Here is a 20499-nt window from a genome sequence, read left to right on the forward strand (position 1 = left end):
AATGATGCTGAAGGTAGTATACTATAACATACAGTAAATGTACTTTGATAATACATTTACTTTGTCTTTGAACTCGGGACCGGACCTATGGTTATTTTGCTGCAAGAAGATTTCACAATAATATAACTGTAGCTAACTGGAATGAATGAAGAGCGTATGAACAAGTTCAACAGCAAACAGAACATGCACCTGACTCAATTAAAAATAGAGTAGAAAGCTATCAGTCTTCTAGCCGATAGTTATAAGACCATAAAACATAGGAGCAGAATATGACTATTTGTCCCATCGAGACTGCTCTGCAATTCATTCAATGCCAATTTTTTTTATACCCCTCTCAACTCCATTCTCCTGCTTTATCTCCATGACCTTTGAGGCCCTTAATAATCAAGAAAGTATCAACCTCCACTTTAAATATATCCAATAACTTGGCCTCCACAACTGTCTGCGGCAATGAATTCCACGGATTCATCGCTCTCTGGCTAACAAAAATTTCTCTTAGCTCTGGTTTAAAAGGATGTCCCTCTACTCTGAAGCTGTGCCCTCTGTTCCTGGACTTCCCAGGTAGAAAAAACATCCATTCCACTCTATCTAGGCTCCACGTGTTGTAAATGTACTGTACCTTTTGCTAAATGCCAATCTTCCGGAATATATTTGTTAATTTATTTGTGGTAATATTACTTTATGTGCTGTGTGTGAGTTATATGTGCTGGTTGTGCACCTTGGTCTGAAGGAACATTGTTTCGTTTGGTGGTATACATGTACAGTTGGCCCTCCTTATCCGCGAGGGATTGGTTCTGGGACCCCTCACGGATACCAAAAGACGTGGATGCTCAAGTCCCTTATTCAACCTGTCTAAATGCGGTGGACCTTAGGACCCAGCGGAACCCCAAACCTTATTTAACCTGTCCCAGTGCGGTGGGCATTAGGACCCGGCAGCGGAGCTCTGAATCCGCAGTGTTTCTGTTCACGAAAATAATCAGGATCGTGACTTAAAATAAAGTGGAAATTATAAAGCGATTGGAAAGAGGTGAAACACCATCGGTCATTGGAAAAGCGTTAGGCTACAGTCGGTCAACGATCAGAGCAATTTTAAAGGATAAAGTGAGAAAAGCCCTGCCCCGATTAAAGCTACAATTATTACTAAGCAACGCAGTGGTTTAATTATTGGGTTTTCGGATTTTGGATTTTTGATCCTTCACATCAACCCGGCAGGGATGGAGAGCACTCGGGAGCGGTCTGTCACTGGATCGAACTTGGGAATTTCTGTTCCCGAGCCCGGCGCTGAAACATATGTCTCTTAAGTGTTTTATATGCATAGAAAGGTAAAACATAAACTATATACTAAGACAAATGTTTGAATAACTGACGCTAAATAATACCGGATGTACCTGTTCCGACTTACTTAGTAAGAGAACTTCCGTTTTTTTCAATCCGGATCCACGATAACCTACGCACATCCTCCCGTACACTTTAAATCATCTCTAGATTACTTATAATACCTAATACAATGTAAATGCTATGTAAAATAGTTGTTACACTGCATTGTTTAGGGAATAATGACAAGAAAAAGAAGTCTGTACATTCTCGAACAAGTGCTGGAAGAGCACTTCCGGGTTTTCTCGATTCGTGGTTGGTGAAATTCGTGCATGCGGAACTCGCGAATAAGGAGGGTCGACTGTATATGGTTGAATGACAATGAACTTAGATTTGAAGTTGAACTTGGAGCTTGTGGTGTTTTAATTAGCTGCCACATTTCTTAAGTTCCAACGGCAACTATCTATTGGAAGTCCTTCACTGGCTGTCAAGAGCTTTGACTCATCTTGAGAGAGTTAAGAATATTCACTCTAACATTATGTAAACTGCGCAGCACAACATAAAAAGCACATCAATATTTATGAAGACATTACACTTCTGTTCTTAGACACTTCAGTCATTCAGAAATGCTCAATCTAATCAAACCAAGTCAAAAGCAAACTGCTTTTGACAAATTTGTTAGTGGCACAAATTGCAAAGGAGCTGGAGTTCAGAAATGTGGAAGTTGTTATTCAAGTTGCTGCTGGAGCCACATCTGGACTATGTCCACAGTTTCAAATATGCTAGCATTGGAGGCAGTCCAAAAGAAATTCATTAGGCTAATTTTTGGGAAGTGAAGCCTATCGCCCAAAAGCTGCAGTAAAGTGGATCTGTATTTGGAATTCAGAAGAACGAGGGATGTTCCAATGGAAACATGTAACATCCTTTGGAGGCATGATGAGGTTCATGTTGAAATGAACATGGGCATAAGATGAGGGGATAGCCATTTCACACAAGGGATCTTTTCCTGGCAGAGGGTGGTGAATCTCCAGCATTAGCTATTCCAAAGGGTTGTGGAGGCCAAGGAGGAAGGGAGATACACCTTTGAAATAGAGTAATTAGGAGCTCTGGGGAGCTGCACAAGAAAATAAAGAATTTAGCCCTAGACCAGATCAGCATGATTATATTGAACTGAGGGGCAAGCCTAAGGAACCATGGCCGTCTACCCCTGTTCCTATTTACTGATGGTCTGTGTTCACGATCAGCCCATGCATTCAGAGGGGTGTGACGTTCTCTGTTGTTGTTGAGTGCCAAGAACTCATGGCGACCCTACGGATAGTGTAGGCTTTTCTTCCATGCAGATATCGCTGCTGCCCAGGGTGGGACCTGGCTGGATTTAAACCCAGGACCATCCACCTCAAGGTCTGGTGCCGATGCCCCTACACCATCAGGCAGCCCAATGTTTTCTAGCCTGTCTTTAATAGTCCTCAATTCGTTCAAAACGGCCGGCTGGTGGAGTAATGGCATCAGCACTGGACTTCAAGGCAGATGGTCCTGAGTTCAAACCCAGCCAGGTCCCAACCTGGGCAGCAGCAGCATCTGCACGAAGGCCTGGCAATCTACTTCCGTATCTTGCCATGGAAACCATATGATCCATGAGGTCACGAAGAGTCGGACTTGACTAAACGACTGAACAACAAATTAGTTCAAAAGCAGCATCACATGGAACATAGGGCAGATCACATGACAGCCTTCCAATCTGAGGAAGAACTGTACATTTCTGACCATAAAACGAAAACTAGAAGTTTTTAATTCTTAATTTTTAATTCCACACCCAGACCCCGCACCTCCCGTTTCTACCTCCTACCCAAGATCCACAAATCTGCCTGTCCTGGCCGACCTATTGTCTCAGCTTGCTCCTGCCCCACCGAACTCGTTGCTGCATACCTCAACACGGTTTTATCACCCCTTGTTCAATCCCTTCCGACCTATGTTCGTGACACTTCTCACGCTCTTAAACTTTTCAATGATTTTAAGTTCCCTGGCCCCCACCGCTTTATTTTCACCATGGATGTCCAGTCCTTATATACTTCCATCCCCCATCAGGAAGGTCTCAAAGCTCTACGCTTCTTTTTGGATTCCAGACCTAATCAGTTCCCCTCTACCACCACTCTGCTCCGTCTAGCGGAATTAGTCCTTACTCTTAATAATTTCTCCTTTGGTTCCTCCCACTTCCTCCAAACTAAAGGTGTAGCTATGGGCACCCGTATGGGTCCCAGCTATGCCTGCCTTTTTGTTGGGTTTGTGGAACAATCTATGTTCCGTGCCTATTCTGGTATCTGTCCCCCACTTTTCCTTCGCTACATCGACGACTGCATTGGCGCTGCTTCCTGCACGCATGCAGAACTCATTGACTTTATTAACTTTGCCTCCAACTTTCACCCTGCCCTCAAGTTTACCTGGTCCATTTCCGACACCTCCCTCCCCTTTCTAGATCTTTCCGTCTCTGTCTCTGGAGACAGGTTATCCACTGATGTCTACTATAAGCCTACTGACTCTCACAGCTATCTGGACTATTCCTCTTCTCATCCTGTCTCTTGCAAAAATGCCATCCCCTTCTCGCAATTCCTCCGTCTCCTCCGCATCTGCTCTCAGGATGAGGCTTTTCATTCTAGGACGAGGGAGATGTCTTCCTTTTTTAAAGAAAGGGGCTTCCCTTCCTCCACCGTCAACTCTGCTCTTAAACGCATCTCCCCCATTTCACGGACATCTGCTCTCACTCCATCCTCCCACCACCCCACTAGGAATAGGGTTCCCTCCTCACCTACCACCCCACCAGTCTCCGGGTCCAACATATTATTCTCTGTAACTTCCGCCACCTCCAACAGGATCCCACCACTAAGCACATCTTTCCCTCCCCCCCCCTGCATTCCGCAGGGATCGCTCCCTACGCAACTCCCTTGTCCATTCGTCCCCCCCATCCCTCCCCACTGATCTCCCTCCTGGCACTTATCCGTGTAAGCGGAACAAGTGCTACACATGCCCTTACACTTCCTCCCTTACCACCATTCAGGGCCCCAAACAGTCCTTCCAGCTGAGGCAACACTTCACCTGTGAGTCGACTGGGGTGATATACTGCGTCCAATGCTCCCGATGTGGCCTTTTATATATTGGCGAGACCCGACACAGACTGGGAGACCGCTTTGCTGAACATCTACGCTTTGTCCGCCAGAGAAAGCAGGATCTCCCAGTGGCCACACATTTTAATTCCACATCCCATTCCCATTCTGACATGTCCATCCACGGCCTCCTCTACTGTAAAGATGAAGCCACACTCAGGTTGGAAGAACAACACCTTATATTCCGTCTGGGTAGCCTCCAACCTGATGGCATGAACATCGAATTCTCTAACTTCCGCTAAGGCCCCACCTCCCCCTCGTACCCCATCTGTTACTTATTTTTATGCACACATTCTTTCTCTCACTCTCCTTTTTCTCCCTCTGTCCCTCTGAATATACCCCTTGCCCATCCCCTGGGTCCCCCCCCTTGTCTTTCTTCCTGGACCTCCTGTCCCATGATCCTCTCGTATCCCTTTAGCCAATCACCTGTCCAGCTCTTGGCTCCATCCCTCCCGCTCCTGTCTTCTCCTATCATTTCGGATCTCCCCCTCCCCCTCCAACTTTCAAATCCCTTACTCACTCTTCCTTCAGTTAGTCCTGACGAAGGGTCTCGGCCTGAAACGTCGACTGTACCTCTTCCTAGAGATGCTGCCTGGCCTGCTGCGTTCACCAGCAACTTTGATGTGTGTTGCTTGAATTTCCAGCATCTGCAGAATTCCTGTTGTTTTTGTTTTTAATTCTGTGGAAGCTTTCTTGATGTCAACAACTGTTGACTCAGGCATCATTTGACTGAGATAGAGAATGAAGTAGCTGAATAAGCAACAATGTATATTCCCCAAAAATGATTTAAAATTATGACTTCACCACCCAAGTGGTTAAGACAATGCTCCTTACAACAATGGACAATCAGGCCAATTCAGCCCTTTGAATTTTGCCAACACAAATTAGTCCACATTCTTTTCTACATAACTAACATCTTAAACTCACAATCAAACAAGTCGATTCATGCAGAATCACACTGCGAGTACCATTATCTGGAATTGGGCAGACTAACAAGTCTTTCTCTGCTGATGATCAGAGGGTAGCAGCAATCCTGTCAGGGGAGGGAGATACAATAGAAACATTTAGAGACATTTATACAGGCACATACACAGGCGGGGAATTTAAGGATGCAGACCACGTGCAGGCAGATTTGTATTTTAAATTGGTACCACAGTAAGCACAGACCTCTTGGGTTAAATGCCAGTTCCTGTTTGATAATGCTCATGAAGTGTCTCATAAACTGAACTTTCTGATTTCATTCAACAGGGAACGTAACGCCGTTTCAATAATACTGAATATAATATAGTAACTGCTAAGTGTTCAAGACAAATCCAGCAGAAACTAAGAGGCCTGAGTTAATAAATACCAGCTGGAGTTAAGTCATTATCTGATTTTTAAATGGATCCATAAATGAGTGATAGCTTTATAAAAGACATGTGGAATCACAGGAGAGTTTCAGCATAGAGGACACTTCCGGTCAAGGTGGTGATGAGCTGCGATTTCTGTCGAGGTCGTGGTTTAGACTCAGTTGTTCTGTAGGGATGGCTTTGGGGACAGAGAGGGGAGTGAGGGGGTCAGGTTTGTGTTTAGGGACTGGAATGTGGGGGAATTAGAGGTCAGACCGAAGCCTCTGCTCCACGCTTGCAGACCAGGGACATAGACGTGTGATGAAGAACGTCTGTGGTTGGGTGCTGGGCGTGGCAGACCAGTGAGGATAAGGGCTGGTGGCCTCCCAGGTCAACATGCTCCAAATTCAGAATTTCATGTGGGCAGGAAGTACAAGGGCCAATGACCACCCTAGATACGTGAATTGGCAAGACTGGAGTTCAAAGCTTGTAGTTCGAGGTTCTCATTTATCATCCTCAGTGAGTCCTAAGGTTGATACCAAAGATCAGAGCCTGAAGATCAATGGCTGCAGCCCTGCGTCTGGGAATCCACTGGGGAGGTTCACGGCCCAGTGTCTGCGAATCCAACAGTCCATTGGAAGCTGGAGGCCAGGTCTGGCCTGTTCTTGTTTTGACTTTGAATTCCAATAGTCCCACCAATGACAACTCACGTAAAGAATTGTACCGTCTAAAATTGTAAACACAAGAGATTCTACAGATGCTAGAAACCTCAGGAATGAAAGGGTTAATGTATGAGGAGTGCTTGATGGTTCTGGGCCTGTACTCGCTGGAGTTTTAAAGAATAAGGTGAAATTTCTTGAAGCCTATTGAATATTGAAAGGCCTAGACTGAGCGGACATGGGGAGAATGATTCCTATAGTGGGGGAGTCTAGGACCAGAGGTTACAGCCTCAGAATACAAGGACGTCCATTTAGAACAGAGAAGAGGAAAATTTTCTTTAGCCAGAGGGTGCTGAATCTGTGGAATTCAATGCCATGGATAGCTGTGAAGGGCAAGCCATTGGGTATATTTAAAATGGGGGTTATGGGTCCAGATTGGTAAGGGTGTCAAAGATTACGGGAGAAGGCAGGAGAATGGGGTTGAGAGGGATAATAGACCAGCCGTGATGGAATGGCAGAGCAGCATCGTTAGGTCTAACGGCCTAACTCTGCTCTTATGCCTTATAGAAATTCAAAGCAAAACATGCAAAATGCTGGAGGAACTCAGCAAGTCAGGCAGCATCTATGGAGACTAATAAGCAGTCAATACTTCAGGCCATGGCCCTTCCCAGTCCAGAATTTTGTGCATGTTGCTTAGGATTGGCTCAAACTAGCAAATGTTTTATTAAAATTCACAATCCACTTTCTGGATAGAAAGCAAATTGGATAAAATGAAAGTGGGGAAAATATGACGATTTACAGAAAAATTCAAGGAAATTCCAGCTGTTGAAGACAGTGAGCTTCAAACTTGGCTTACCAAGTCATTACATACAAGGATTTAGAGGATCATTGGAATCATTACCTACAGTTAGATGACAGCCTGTGTGTATTAATCCAAACACTGCAAGTACTCATAGAAGAGTCAGACCACACCATCTGTATTAATGAATATATTTTCAAAATTGGCTTGCAGACACAGTATCAAGCTAAATGTTTAGTCACCAAGTAACAGATCAACAAATTTACGATGATGGCAAGATTAGCGGTGTAGTGGACAGCGAGGACAGCAGGTTTTTTCCCCCACTGAGTTTGGGTGTGACTACAACTAGAGGTCATCAGTTAAGGGAGAAAGGTGATAAGTTTAAGGGGAACATCAGGGAAGCTTCTCCACTCAGAGGGTGGTGATAGTGCGGAATGAGCTGCCAGCACAAGTGGTGGGCACAATTTATTGGTTATACAAAAAGATCGTTTACTTCTGGGTGCTACATACAGACACCATTTCTTTTGGTCATTTTTTCCAAATGCAATACTTCTTTTATCACTATTCCTTCCTGCAAAGGAGAAGGCAAATTCAAAGCCTGTCCAAATCCAAGTGCCATTTGCTTAAGCTACTGCAGAGGAGTGGAAACTGAATGACAGAACAAATCTGTCACAACCCGGAGTAATTTATCTCTTGTGGACAGTCTTCTGCAGCAGGAATTTGAATAGTTTATCAAATGGCAAACAACAGAATGTGACATATACAGTACATACTTTGAAACTAAATTTACTTTGAACTTTTTAGAGCCTGTTATCGTCAGCCCTTTAATGATTATACTTGGAATGAGAAATTATTTTTAAAAACAATAAATGGTGCGTATTCCTAGAGTACAATGAAACACACATAAATAACGCGGTCGTATATTGCCAAACCAAAAAGAAGCAATATTGTTTTTTACTGTCTCTATAACCTGAAATACTACAACCCACAAGCTGTTTACCAACGACATGTCAAGAGAGCCAGCAACACAGACTTCAAGAACCAATAATCCTGATGTTGCTTATTTCAGAATTGAAGCTTCTCCTTGAATAAAGTGCATACTATTCTGTGAGTGAGTGTGTATATTTATTTTTCTATAATGCCACTATAATTATGAACATGCTGACAAAATGCTCAAATGCACATCAGTTAACTTGGGCCTAGTTGCTAGGAATCAGTCCAGGTTTTGAAATTATGGTTTAATTATAAAAATGGTTTAACTCTATGAGAATCAGTCTTCAGGAAACTCTTTTCTCCTATCAGATTTCTTCTTTAGCCCTTTAACTCTTCCTTCTACCACCCCCCAGGTACTGACACCCCTCCCCCCACCCACCTTCCTTCCACCTTAGCTGGCTTCATCTATCACTTGCCAGCTTGTTCTCCTTTCCCACCCACCCCCTGCCCCAACTTCTGCTTCTAGTTTCTTCCCCACTTTCCTCCCAGAACTGACCAAAGGTCTTGGCCTGAAATGTTGACTGTTTGCTCGTTTCTTTATTGAGATTCAGCTCACAATAGGCCCTTTCGGTCCTTCGAGCCGCGCCACTCGCTAATCCACATATTTTATTTCTCTCCATAGATGTTGCCTGACCTGCTGGATTACTCTAACATTTTGTGTTTGTTTTTCAGGAAATAAAACTTGTAAACAATTTAATATTCAATTGATACTTCATGGCTGGTGAACCCAATATTTGGGTGTGGAATTATTGTTTTCATTGAAACTACACAGGGAAATCGAATAGATCGGCTATTGTACTGGCTATGACACATTGTTTAAAGTGGATCCCTGCCTCTTAAGGCACATCTCAAGACCTGTTTTGCAACTTTACCTTCTGGTTAGTTGAATATTCATGGACCTACCTACATATTTTGGGTGTCCGGAGTTTGTACAAGGGCATTTGGAACAGACACCAAAGGTTCAATTACTATCAAAGTACGTACAACTCCGAGACTCTTCTTCTCCAGATAGCCACACAACAAAGAAAACCATGGAAGTCATTTCAGAGAGAAACAGCAAACCCACCAGCACCCCCCCATACAAAAAAGAATGGCAACAAGAACATCGACCCCCTGACACCCTCACCCTGCATGAAATTACCAGTACTGAATACTCAAAGGGCTTTCGATAGTTGGGATGTGCTGCCTCTGTAAATATTTATTTCTGTACATTTACCTGACTACATCCCTAATGTTAAAGTTCAGCAGGTGATTATACCAATTGAAACTGTAGTTAATTGTTTATTGTTATCTTTATGTTGAAGGATCTCACGTGACCTGTACAAACCGGTTGTGTGGTGAAAAAAGCACAATAGCACCTCTTTCACCTCAGACGGCTGAAGAAGTTTGGTAAGAGTCCCCAAATTCTAAGGACTCTCTACAGGGGCACAATTGAGAGCATCCTGACTGGCCGCATCACTGCCTGGTACGGGAACTGCACTTCCCTCACTCACAGGACTCTGCCAAGAATGGTGCGGACAGCCCAGCACATCTGTAGATGTGAACCTCCCACTATCCAGGACATCCGAGGGGATGTCAGGGGTACGTTTTTCCACACAGAGAGTGGTGGGTGCGTGGAATGCACTGCCGGCACTGGTGGTGGAAGCGGATACAATAGGGTCTTTTAAGAGCCTCTTAGGAAGATAGAGGGCTATGCACTAGGGAAATTCTAGGCAGTTTCTAGAGTAGGTTACATGGCCGGCACAACAGTGTGGGCTGAAGGGCCTGTAATGTGCTGTAGATTTCTATGTTCTATCTTCTATTTACAGAGACAGGTGTGTAAAAAGGGCCCGAAGGATCATTGGGGACCCGAGTCACCCCAACCACAAACTGTCCCAGCTGCTACCATCCGGGAAACGGTGCCGCAGCATAAAAGCCAGGACCAACAGGCTCCGGGACAGCCTCTTTCACCAGGCCATCAGACTGAATAATTCACACTGATATAGTTGTATTTCTATGCTATATGACAGTCCTGTTGTACATACTATTTATTACAAATTACTATAAATTGCACAGTTAGACAGTGACGTAACATAGAGATTTTTACTCCTCATGTATGTGAAGGATGAAAGAAATAAAGTCAATTTAATTCCATACAATTCAAGTATATTACATTGTGCCAGGAGGGCGAGATTCTTTTGCATTCTACTGGATTCTCTCTCTCCTGGAGGTTCGCTGTGTAATGAAGACTTCTAATTCCCCGTTGCAGAGGTCAAGATGGTGCTAAGCCGTGGTCTCCATTGAGATTGTGGCTCAGATTTAGTTGTTGTTTGCATTCATAGGAATAGTTTTAGGGACTGGGGGAGGGGGGTCAGAGGTCAAGTTAGAGTTAAGGGACAGTGATGTGGGGTAGTTAGAGCTCAAAATTCAAAGTAAGTTTATTATCAAAGACAGATACGTCACATATCAAAGTAGATATATGATTTATTTTCTTGCGAGCATATTCAATCAATCCGTAATAAAATAACAACCATAATAGAATCAATGAAAGACCACACCAAATGGGTGCTCAAGAAAGAAATAATAACAATTAATAAATAAGCAATAAATATTGACTACATGGGATGAAGAGTCCATAGGGTTGTGGGAACAGTTCAATGATGGGGCAAGAGAAGTTATACCTTCTGGTTCAAGAGCCTGATGGTTGAGAGGGTAATAATTGTTCCTGAACTGAGTGCATTGAGTTCTGAGGCTCCTGTACGACCTTCCTGATGGCAGCAGCAAGAACAGTGCATGACCTGGGTGGTGGCAGTCCCTGATGATGGATGCTGCTTTCATGGAACAACGCTGCTCTGTGTAGATGTACTCAATGGTGAGGAATTCGAGGTCATACTAGGACTCAGGAATGCTGAGCAATTAGCGGCCAGGCCTCTGCTCTACACTTGAAGGCCAGCGACGTGGCATCCGTGAATGTCCGGGCTGTCCCAGGTCTGTGGGCCCTGGGATTTGGATGTCCATACACACAGGAGGCATGTGGACTGGTGGGCTGGAGTGCATGGAGCTTGGGGTCCCATCGTCGGCTGCTCCGGGAGTCGATACCAGGAACATCAAAGCACAAAGGTCAATTTGTGTGGGAGGAAACCAGAGCGGCTGGAGGAGACCACATTCCAAAGACGTACGGTTAGTGTTGGTGAGTTGTGGGCATGCTGTGTTGGGGCCAGAAGCGTGGCAGACTAGTGGGCTGCCTCCAGCGCCATCCTCACTGATTTCATTTGACACATTTTACTTTAGGTTTCGGTGTACATGTGACAAATAGAGCTGATCTTTAGAGCCAGCGTAATTAAACCAATTGCAACATTTGTGTGGGAGTGTAAACCACATTCTCAATTTACCGCACAGGGACAGGCACGAATGAAGATAATGACTCCTAAACTCTTCTGTCTGCACATGGTCCATATCTCTGTTCTCTGCTTATTTTGTTCTTTGAGTGTGCGCTCAGTTCTCTGCACATTCATACGCCTTATCTAAATGCCTGTCAAACACTCCTACTTTGTCAACCTCCACCACTACCCCTGCCAGAGCATTCACACACCCACTACTCTGTGTAAAAATCTTTCCTCACTGATCTCCTTCGAACTTTCCCCCTCAACTTAAATGCATGCCCTAGAACGTGAGACATTTTGACCCAAGGGAAAAGATACTGGTTACCTGCTGTATCTATGCCTCTCATCATTTTACAAACTTCTATCAATTCTCCCCTCAGCCTCCACAACCTTGGAGAAAACAATCCAAATGTTACATCATAACAGCACTCTTTGCATCACCTGCCCTCCAAACCACGAAGAATTTTGGTAAACCTTTTCTAAGTTCTTTCCATACACTCTACATCCGTCCTATAATGGGGAGACCAGACATAATATTTACACTGACACAAAATTTGTAGTACAGTGGATTCTGGTTATAGTACATTTTGACTCAAGCAGCTAGCCCAATCAGCCGAAGTTTCATAAAAATAGTTAAAAGGTATAAAAAAGACAAATCACTGTTTAAATGAGTACAAATTATGCCTTTAAATGAAAGACAGAAGAATTCAGAACACTACCAATACTACTACTGTATATTGGTTTCAAATAGTTATTGATGGAGGAATTCAGCTATGCATACTGCCATGTTTCTTTGATTGACTGTAAATTAACAAAATAAGCACAGATACTTAGTGCAGATAAGGGCTGCCTTCAGACAATGCTTTCCATGATTGTATCCGCCAAATCTTCATTTTAATTGTAACATTCAAGACGATAATCGATACCTTTAAATTGTTCATAGTTCCTAACTTGTTGAAGTAGTAAAGTCATGTCATTTTCACTCCCGGCCGTTTCTGCCATCTCCAAGACAGAGTGCTTGAAACCACAGTGAGCAAAGCAGCCCTTTCTTTATTAATCTTTTTATTGATTTAGAAAGAGCATATATACAAACAAGAGGAGAATTATCTCAAGTTTGTATCAATAACAATACAGAGAGTGAAATAAACATTATCAAAATCATGCATAGTATTAAGCAAATATGTAATATATAATAAAAAAGAAAGACAATTCTCCTCTTATCAATTCATAGAGAGAAAAAAAAACTTTAAATTTTTAAAATGAGAAGACCCCTCCCCCCACTACACTATAAGAAAAAAAGGGGGAAAAAAGGGGACTGGGTAGTCCATTCTGAGGATACGACTTTCTGATCACATCTAAAACTTCGAAAAGAAATAATTGGAAGAGTAATAAATCAAGTCAAATGAAAATATTAAATAAAAGGTCGCCAGATTTGCTCAAATTTAAAGGATGTATCAAATGTCCGACTTCTTATTTTCTCTAAACTTAAACAGGACATAATGGAGGAAAGCCAAGAAGAGACAGTAGGTGGATTAGAATCCTTCCGCTTCAATAAAATGGCTATACTAGCCAATAAAGTTGAAAAGGCTATCATACATTGAGCGGAAACAGGAATATTTCCTGCTTCCGATGGGATAATCCCAAAGATTGTCGTAAGTGAATTAGGCTGTAGGTCCAGATCCAAGATTTTTGATAGCATTTTAGAAATATCTCTCCAAAAATTCTCTCGCTTTATACAAGACCAAAACATATGAGTTAAAGTGGCCACCTCAAAATTTCATCTGTCACAAATAGGATTAATGTTGGAAAAAATACGTGCTAGTTTATCCTTTGAGATATGGACCTGATGTACAACCTTGAACTGTATCAAGGAATGACGGGCACAAATAGGTGAGTTATTCACCAAATGAAAAACTTTACTCCATTGATTACCTGACTGTTGTGTACATACATCTACTGATGCTTCTGGACACATCTTCCCGATGATTCCAGGAACATCACTGTGTTTCGGGTCTTTCAACATCATACAACCTCCTCCAGGTGACCCAGCCGGGGCTGATCAGACCCCAGCTTGTGTCCAGAAGGCTAGCTACTTATGACTCCATGGCTCCCCTCATTTGAGCCACAGCCATCTTGAGGCCCTCTCTGCCACATCGGTGGTACTGCGGATGGCTCTGCTCTTCCTCTCTCCACTCTTGAAATTCCAATTCCCAAGCATGTTTAATTTTATCGTTAGATATCATTCGTAAATTCAATGACCATTTATAATTATAGCTATCAACCCTTTTTGAAGTGGTTTAAGCTGAAAGAGAGCAAATGTCATATTGGGTGGATAAGCAGAAGGGTAATTTGGCAGCAAACCACGTAAGAAATTCCTAATTTGTAAATATCTGAAAAAGTGTACATTAGATAAATCATATTTATCCACTAACTGAGAAAAAGACATTAAACAATCCCCTGAAAACAAATCTGAAAAAGTTGTTATTCCCTTGGTTTTCCAAATTTAAAAGGCCTTATCCAAAATTGATGGTTTAAAAAAATTAAGATGGATATTATTAGAAAGAACAAAATTGTTTAAGTCAAAAAATTTACGAAACTGAAACCAATTTCTTAATGTATGTTTAATAATGGGATTAAAATCTTGTCTACTAATCTTAGAAAACAAAAAGGGAAGAGGAACTCCCAGTTAAGAGGCCAAAGAGAAACCCTGTCACCGAGTTTTCCTCCAGTTCCAACCATGAAGGACAACCATGTATGTCTGAATTATGAATGCAAAAAGCAATGTATCGAATATTAATTGCCCAATAATACATTCTAAAATTTGGCAAAGCCATACCACCATCCTTTTTTAATTTCTGTAATAAGGGTTTACGCAATCTAGAATTTTTATTATTCCAAATATGAGATAAGATTATAGAAGATTATACACATTTTAATTCCACATCCCATTCCCATTCTGACATGTCTATCCACGGCCTCCTCTACTGTAAAGATGAAGCCACACTCAGGTTGGAGGAACAACACCTTATATTCCGTCTGGGTAGCCTCCAACCTGATGGCATGAACATCGACTTCTCTAACGTCCGCTAGGCCCCACCTCCCCCTCGTACCCCATCTGTTACTTATTTTTATGCACACATTCTTTCTCTCACTCTCCTTTTTCTCCCTCTGTCCCTCTGAATATACCCCTTGCCCATCTTCTGGGTTCCCCCCCCTCCTTGTCTTTCTTCCCGGACCTCCTGTCCCATGATCCTCTCGTATCCCCTTTTGCCAATCACCTGTACAGCTCTTGGCTCCATCCCTCCCCCTCCTGTCTTCTCCTATCATTTTGGATCTCCCCCTCCCCCTCCAACTTTCAAATCCCTTACTCACTCTTCCTTCAGTTAGTCCTGACGAAGGGTCTCGGCCTGAAACGTCGACTGTACCTCTTCCTAGAGATGCTGCCTGGCCTGCTGCGTTCACCAGCAACTTTGATGTGTGTTGCTTGAATTTCCAGCATCTGCAGAATTCCTGTTGTTTGAGATTATAGAGTCTATTCCGTCAAAAACATTTTAGGAACAAAGGAAGGAACTGCCTGAAATATATATAAGAATTTTGGTAGAGCTATCATTTTAACAGCATTAATTCAACCTATTAATGATAATGTCATAGGTGACCATTTAGAAAGCATTTATTGGGTGTAATCAATTAATGGGAGAAAATTATATTTATACAGGTCCTTAAAATTTTTAGTAATTTTAATACCAAGATAAGTAAAGTAATTTTTAGCAATATTAAAAGGTACTTGATGATTTTGATTCGAGTAATTATTTACAGGAAATAACTCACTTTTATGTAAATTTAATTTATATCCAGAAAAACTACTGAATTCAGAAAATATAGATAACATAGAAGGAACAGATTTCCTAGGATCTGAAATATAAACTAACAGGTCATCTGCATACAACGAAACCTTGTGTACTTTGTCCCCTCTCTTAATACCCTGAACAGTATTAGAATCTCTAAGAGCAATAGCAAGGGATTCTAAAGCCAAGTTTGGGCTAAGAGGACATCCCTGAGAGCAAAGCAGTTCTGATTTGTCTTACTGCTTATCTCTTGCCAATGATCACTCAAGTGCACGACTGATGCTAGGTAGAAACTGTTTGGCAACTGTCTCCTTCCCCAATTAAGTGACATAGTGTCCCAAATAAACGGAGGGAATCCCGGCTATTTTCTTGAATAGTTTTTATTCTTTAAGAGTTGTCCCAAATAAACGGCTGCCCCGATTATCCAATGGCCCAATTAGCCACACTCCACTGTATTATGAACCATAGTTATGATGATGAGAGACTATAGAATGAAGTTACCAAGCTGGTGGAATGGGCAGACACATTGTAAACCATGTTTAACATGGAGACATGTGAGGTAGTAAGAACTGGAGCCGATATTAAATCAATGATGTTGTTCTAAGAGCAGTACATGAGCAGAAGGACCCACAGTTATGGGTGCACGCTTCTTTTAAGTTGAGGAAGTGTAAGGCACAATTCTGGGCATTATTGATGGAGGTATAAAAGCAGGAAGTCCTGCTGAAGCTTTATAGAACACTAGCCTCGTCTAAGATGGGTTCATTTCTGATTTTTACAATTATAGGAAGGATATGGGTGCATTGAAGAGTATGCAGGAGGGATTTATGAGAATGGCTCCTGGGATGACAGACTGACAAGGATAGACTGAAGAAACTGAGGCCATTTTCTTTGGAAAAGAGAAAGCTGGGGGTAGATCTAATGCAAGTATATAAAACATTAAGGCAGAATGGACAGCAGAAAGTATTGATGGAGCGATAAAGAACTAGAAGCCACAGATATACAAAACAATGGGAAGAGAATTAACAGCAACATCGGGAAAACCTTTTTTGAAAAACACACACAGCAGATAAATCAATTGGATCATTGCTGATCCAGCAATCCTCAAGTCAGTCATAAAGTATTCAGACTTTACTTCCATGGAGGAAGAGAATTTTGCCACTCTGAAAGGGGAAAAAAATGCCTCATCTGTCATACACGGTCAGTTCCTTATTTTTGTATAGTGACTCCCTGTTGTGGTTCTTCCACACGAGGAAACCTTCACTGTAGGAACCCTCGTGATCCAAGTATTTCAGTCAAGTTTACTCTCTATATTCTGAGTTTACATTCTTCAGCTATGGACACTGCCCAGGCAGAAGGGATTAATATAGTTCAATACTTAATTGGCATTGGTTTGCCACAACATTGTGGGCCAATAAGCTTGTTCCTGTACTCCATTAATCTGAGTCCATTTTCATGCTTTTCCTCAAAACTCACAATTCCCTTGCTGTTTAGAAATCTATTTACTTCATCCTTAAATATGCATAAGAAAGTTCAAGCCCACTCTTAACCCTCAACAAAAGAAAGCCATCTTCATCCTGGTCTGAACCCCTCATCCTGCACCCCCCCCTTTGCTCTAAGACCGTGCTCTCTGGTGTGGGACTCTCTACTGAAAGGAATCATCTCTTGTCATTTATTCATCTAGCTCTTGAAGGATCTTGTGTTTAAAGAAAATCACTTCTCAGTCATCTCAACCCCGAAGATAAAGGATCCCAACCTGTTTAACCTTTCCCCTCGATGCCTTAATTGCCTCCATTGAAATTCCCTGTCTTTTTATATGGGCACAAAACCTGTCCAAGCTCCTCGATGTGGTCTCACCACTGCGGTAAGACTTCCTTATTTTTACATTCCAACAGTTGTGAAATAACAGCCAATATTCCTTTAGCCGAAATAAAAGAGATTTTACAGTTGCTGGAAATCCAGAGCAAAAAACATAAAATGCTGGAGGAACTCAGCAGGTCAAGCAGCGTCTGTGGAGAGGAATAAGCAGTCAATACTTTGAGCCAAGACACATCAGGATGTATAGGAGTCCTGATGACAGGTCTCAGCCTGAACCATCAACTGTTTATTCCTCTCCATAGATGCTGCCTGGTTTGCTGAGCATTTTGCTCCAGCATTTTGTGCCTGTTAGTCCATTAACTTTCCCTATTGCCTGCTCTGTTGTGCTCCAGCGTTCTGAATGTTCCAAATCCCTCTGTGCTGCTGCTCCTTCCGATTTCCTTCAGTTTACAGTCCTTCCTTCCAAAATTGTCACATTTACATTTCCCCACACTATTCACCAATTCACCAAATTTTTTGTCCACACATTTATCAATCTTTGCAAGCTGTACCCTCCTTTGCCTTGATGTTTAGTTCTGAGTTCCTTACAAATTTGGCACTTGCATTTTCACTTCCACCCTTGGAGTTATTAATATTTATTGTGAAGACTTGCGGTCCCGGCACTTAACTCCGCAGTCACCCTTTGATCACAAAGTGGTCTTATAATGATCCATTATCCCCATCAATATCCAATCTTCTTTCCATGTCAATATCTGACCTCATCACCACAGGTTGTTACACTGTGAATTAACCTTCAGTGATGCAAATGCATCTGATTCACATCCGGACAATATTTCCTCAAAATATAATCTCTAATAACTTCGTCAGATACAACTTCTCCTTCATGAAACTGCACTGACTCAGCTCCATTGGATTATGGTTTTCCAAATGCACTGTTATTACTTCCTGAACAAATTTTCACCCTAGCACTTTTTCCACAAGCTCATTTGGTTTTTGAAGAAGTCCAGACACAACGGGCTGAATGGCCTCTGGTGCAGATATAATGAGTTGAATGCTCCCTTTACTACAACAATCCTGTGAATTAAAATGTGGCAGCAGTGGTTCTGGGCTTTCAGTCAGTGGTTAAGGGCACAAAACTAAAGAATAATTACACCACATAAAGAAACGTGTTTAGTCAGTAGGAAGTATATGTTACATTCCCATTTTTTGTAAAGCAGCATGCTTTAAGGTGATTTAAGAACTATTGCAGACTGTCCACATAACACAAGAACGTCAGAATTATTGACTCAAAAGCATTTTTCATGCCAAGTGCAAAGTAACAGAAGTCAAATTTAATAAGAATTACTGATAAACACAAAAGATTCAGCAGATGCTAAAAATCTAGGTCAGGCAGCATCTACAGAAATGAATAAACAGTCGATGTTTCTTCAAGACTGGAAAGGAAAGGGGAAAGACACCAGAATTAAAAAAAAGGTCGGGAGGGAAGGACGACGAGATAGACGGTGATAGGTGAAACCAGGTGGGTGGGAAAGGTAAAGGACTGGAGAGGAAGGAATCTGATGGAGATCCATGGGAGAAAGGGAAGAAAGATGGGCACCAGGAGGTGATCGGCAGTGAGTAGAAGAGGCAAAACGACAGAGTGGGGAATAAAAGAAGAGGGGAAAAAATATGGATTCTGTTTAAACCATGAAAGCAATTATTTTAGATCATATTGTTTACCACAACCAGTCAGACCTAGGAACAGCATATTATTTTAAAGGTCATAATGAACAGGAAAATAGCATTTTGCTTATGTAGTCAACTTCAGAGTAGTTTATATTTGCACGGATACGCTGTACCTTCAGTTCCAAAGGCTTGATTTTTTTCAAAAATTTACATACAATCTCTTGAGTTTGTACAACAGAAGGGAAATGAATGGCAACAATATTCTCACTGAAAGCAAATACACCACAGATGTCTGCCAGAGATACGACGATTAAAACCCCGACACTGAGCTCATTGGAAGTATCGTTTCCCACACCATTAGTCGTTGGCATGATGTTAACTACCTTTGTGGCCCACGGGTACCAAGCCAGCTTGTGTACCGGCAAAGGGCCTTATCAGTAATGCAATCATTCAATGGATAGTTTCAACTATTTGTGGATTTTAGCTGAACCAACAAAGCTGTCACCCTCAGTTGACATAAATTTAAAAGATATTTTATTTTCTGTAATCATTAAGTACGTTTATCGTTTCTAATCATTGTCCTCCTCAATTTTGATGTCAAGGTCCAAATTCAAAGTTTCCAGTTTTTCATATATAATTGTCCAATTAAAATGCACACTTTAAAGTGGCAGTATTACAATATTCGATCGCAGAGAGCTCGGGGAGTCCTGCCAGGTTGAGTTTCTAAGAGAAATTTTGAGAAGAATCAGCAAGCAAGAAACCTTTGATAGTCGCACCCAGTTTAAACACGAACAAATGAGGAGCAAGGCCGGTAGTAAAAGCCTCGAAAAAGTTAAGTGGAGCCCAGCCAAACCTTCGAGACGAGGTTAAGAAATGCTTTCACGTTGTTAACCCGACAAGAACCGCACAAGGTCCCCTCACCAACTCTTTTACTACAAACAGAAACTTTAGTCAGTTGTCGCTACCTGTTGGATCGAGCGATCTTCACCTGCGGTATCTTTTGTGTCTCCCCTTGGAACGCTGATTGTTGTTGCTGCTACTTTGTTGCACTGTCCACACCTGCAACTCCGCCGGGCGGCGCTCTGCAGCTGGACTGCACAGCCCTCTGGGAAATGTAGTCCAACGTTTTGTGTGAACGCTTAGCTGGACTGGAGGAACTCTGTTGGTCAGGCAGCATCTGTGGATGCAGAGGGATGGCCGACATCTAAGGTGGCGACCCTGCATCAGGATTTGCATCTCGGGTTTCTTCAAAGCTGACCTATATGTATTTTATCGCTACCTTTTTTAGAAGATAAAGGTGAGGATGTATGCTGAGGCATTGGTTACACTGCTTTTGGACAATCATGAGCAGTTTTGGGCTCTATATCTAAGGAAGGATGTGCTGACAGTGAAGAGGGCCCAGAGGAGGCTTACATGAATGATCCCAGAATGAAGTAGTCAGTAAATGAGGAATGTTTGAAGGGCTCATTGAAAACTACCGAATATTGAAAGGCCTTGACAGAGTTGACATAGAGAAGTTCCATTAGTTGGAGAGTCAAGAACCAGAGGGCACAGCTTCAGA

The 20499-nt window shown here is 42.3% G+C and overlaps 1 protein-coding gene across 3 annotated transcripts in view; it reads right to left on the bottom strand.

The window, feature by feature from the left end:
* LOC140187135 (transmembrane channel-like protein 6) overlaps positions 1–19995 on the bottom strand; it is a 107894-nt gene extending 87899 nt beyond the window's left edge. For 2 of the 3 annotated variants that reach the window (XM_072242114.1, XM_072242112.1), the window contains exon 1: positions 19904–19995. The gene's annotated coding sequence lies outside the window, so the exon portion shown is untranslated. Of the gene's footprint in view, positions 1–4992; positions 5135–19903 lie in introns of those variants that run through there. The other variant, XM_072242113.1, reaches the window with a different exon arrangement.
* Between the last annotated feature and the right edge of the window lie 504 nt (positions 19996–20499).

Source organism: Mobula birostris, chromosome 24 (genome assembly GCF_030028105.1).
Source record: "Mobula birostris isolate sMobBir1 chromosome 24, sMobBir1.hap1, whole genome shotgun sequence".
NCBI classification, from domain to species: Eukaryota; Metazoa; Chordata; class Chondrichthyes; order Myliobatiformes; family Myliobatidae; genus Mobula; species Mobula birostris.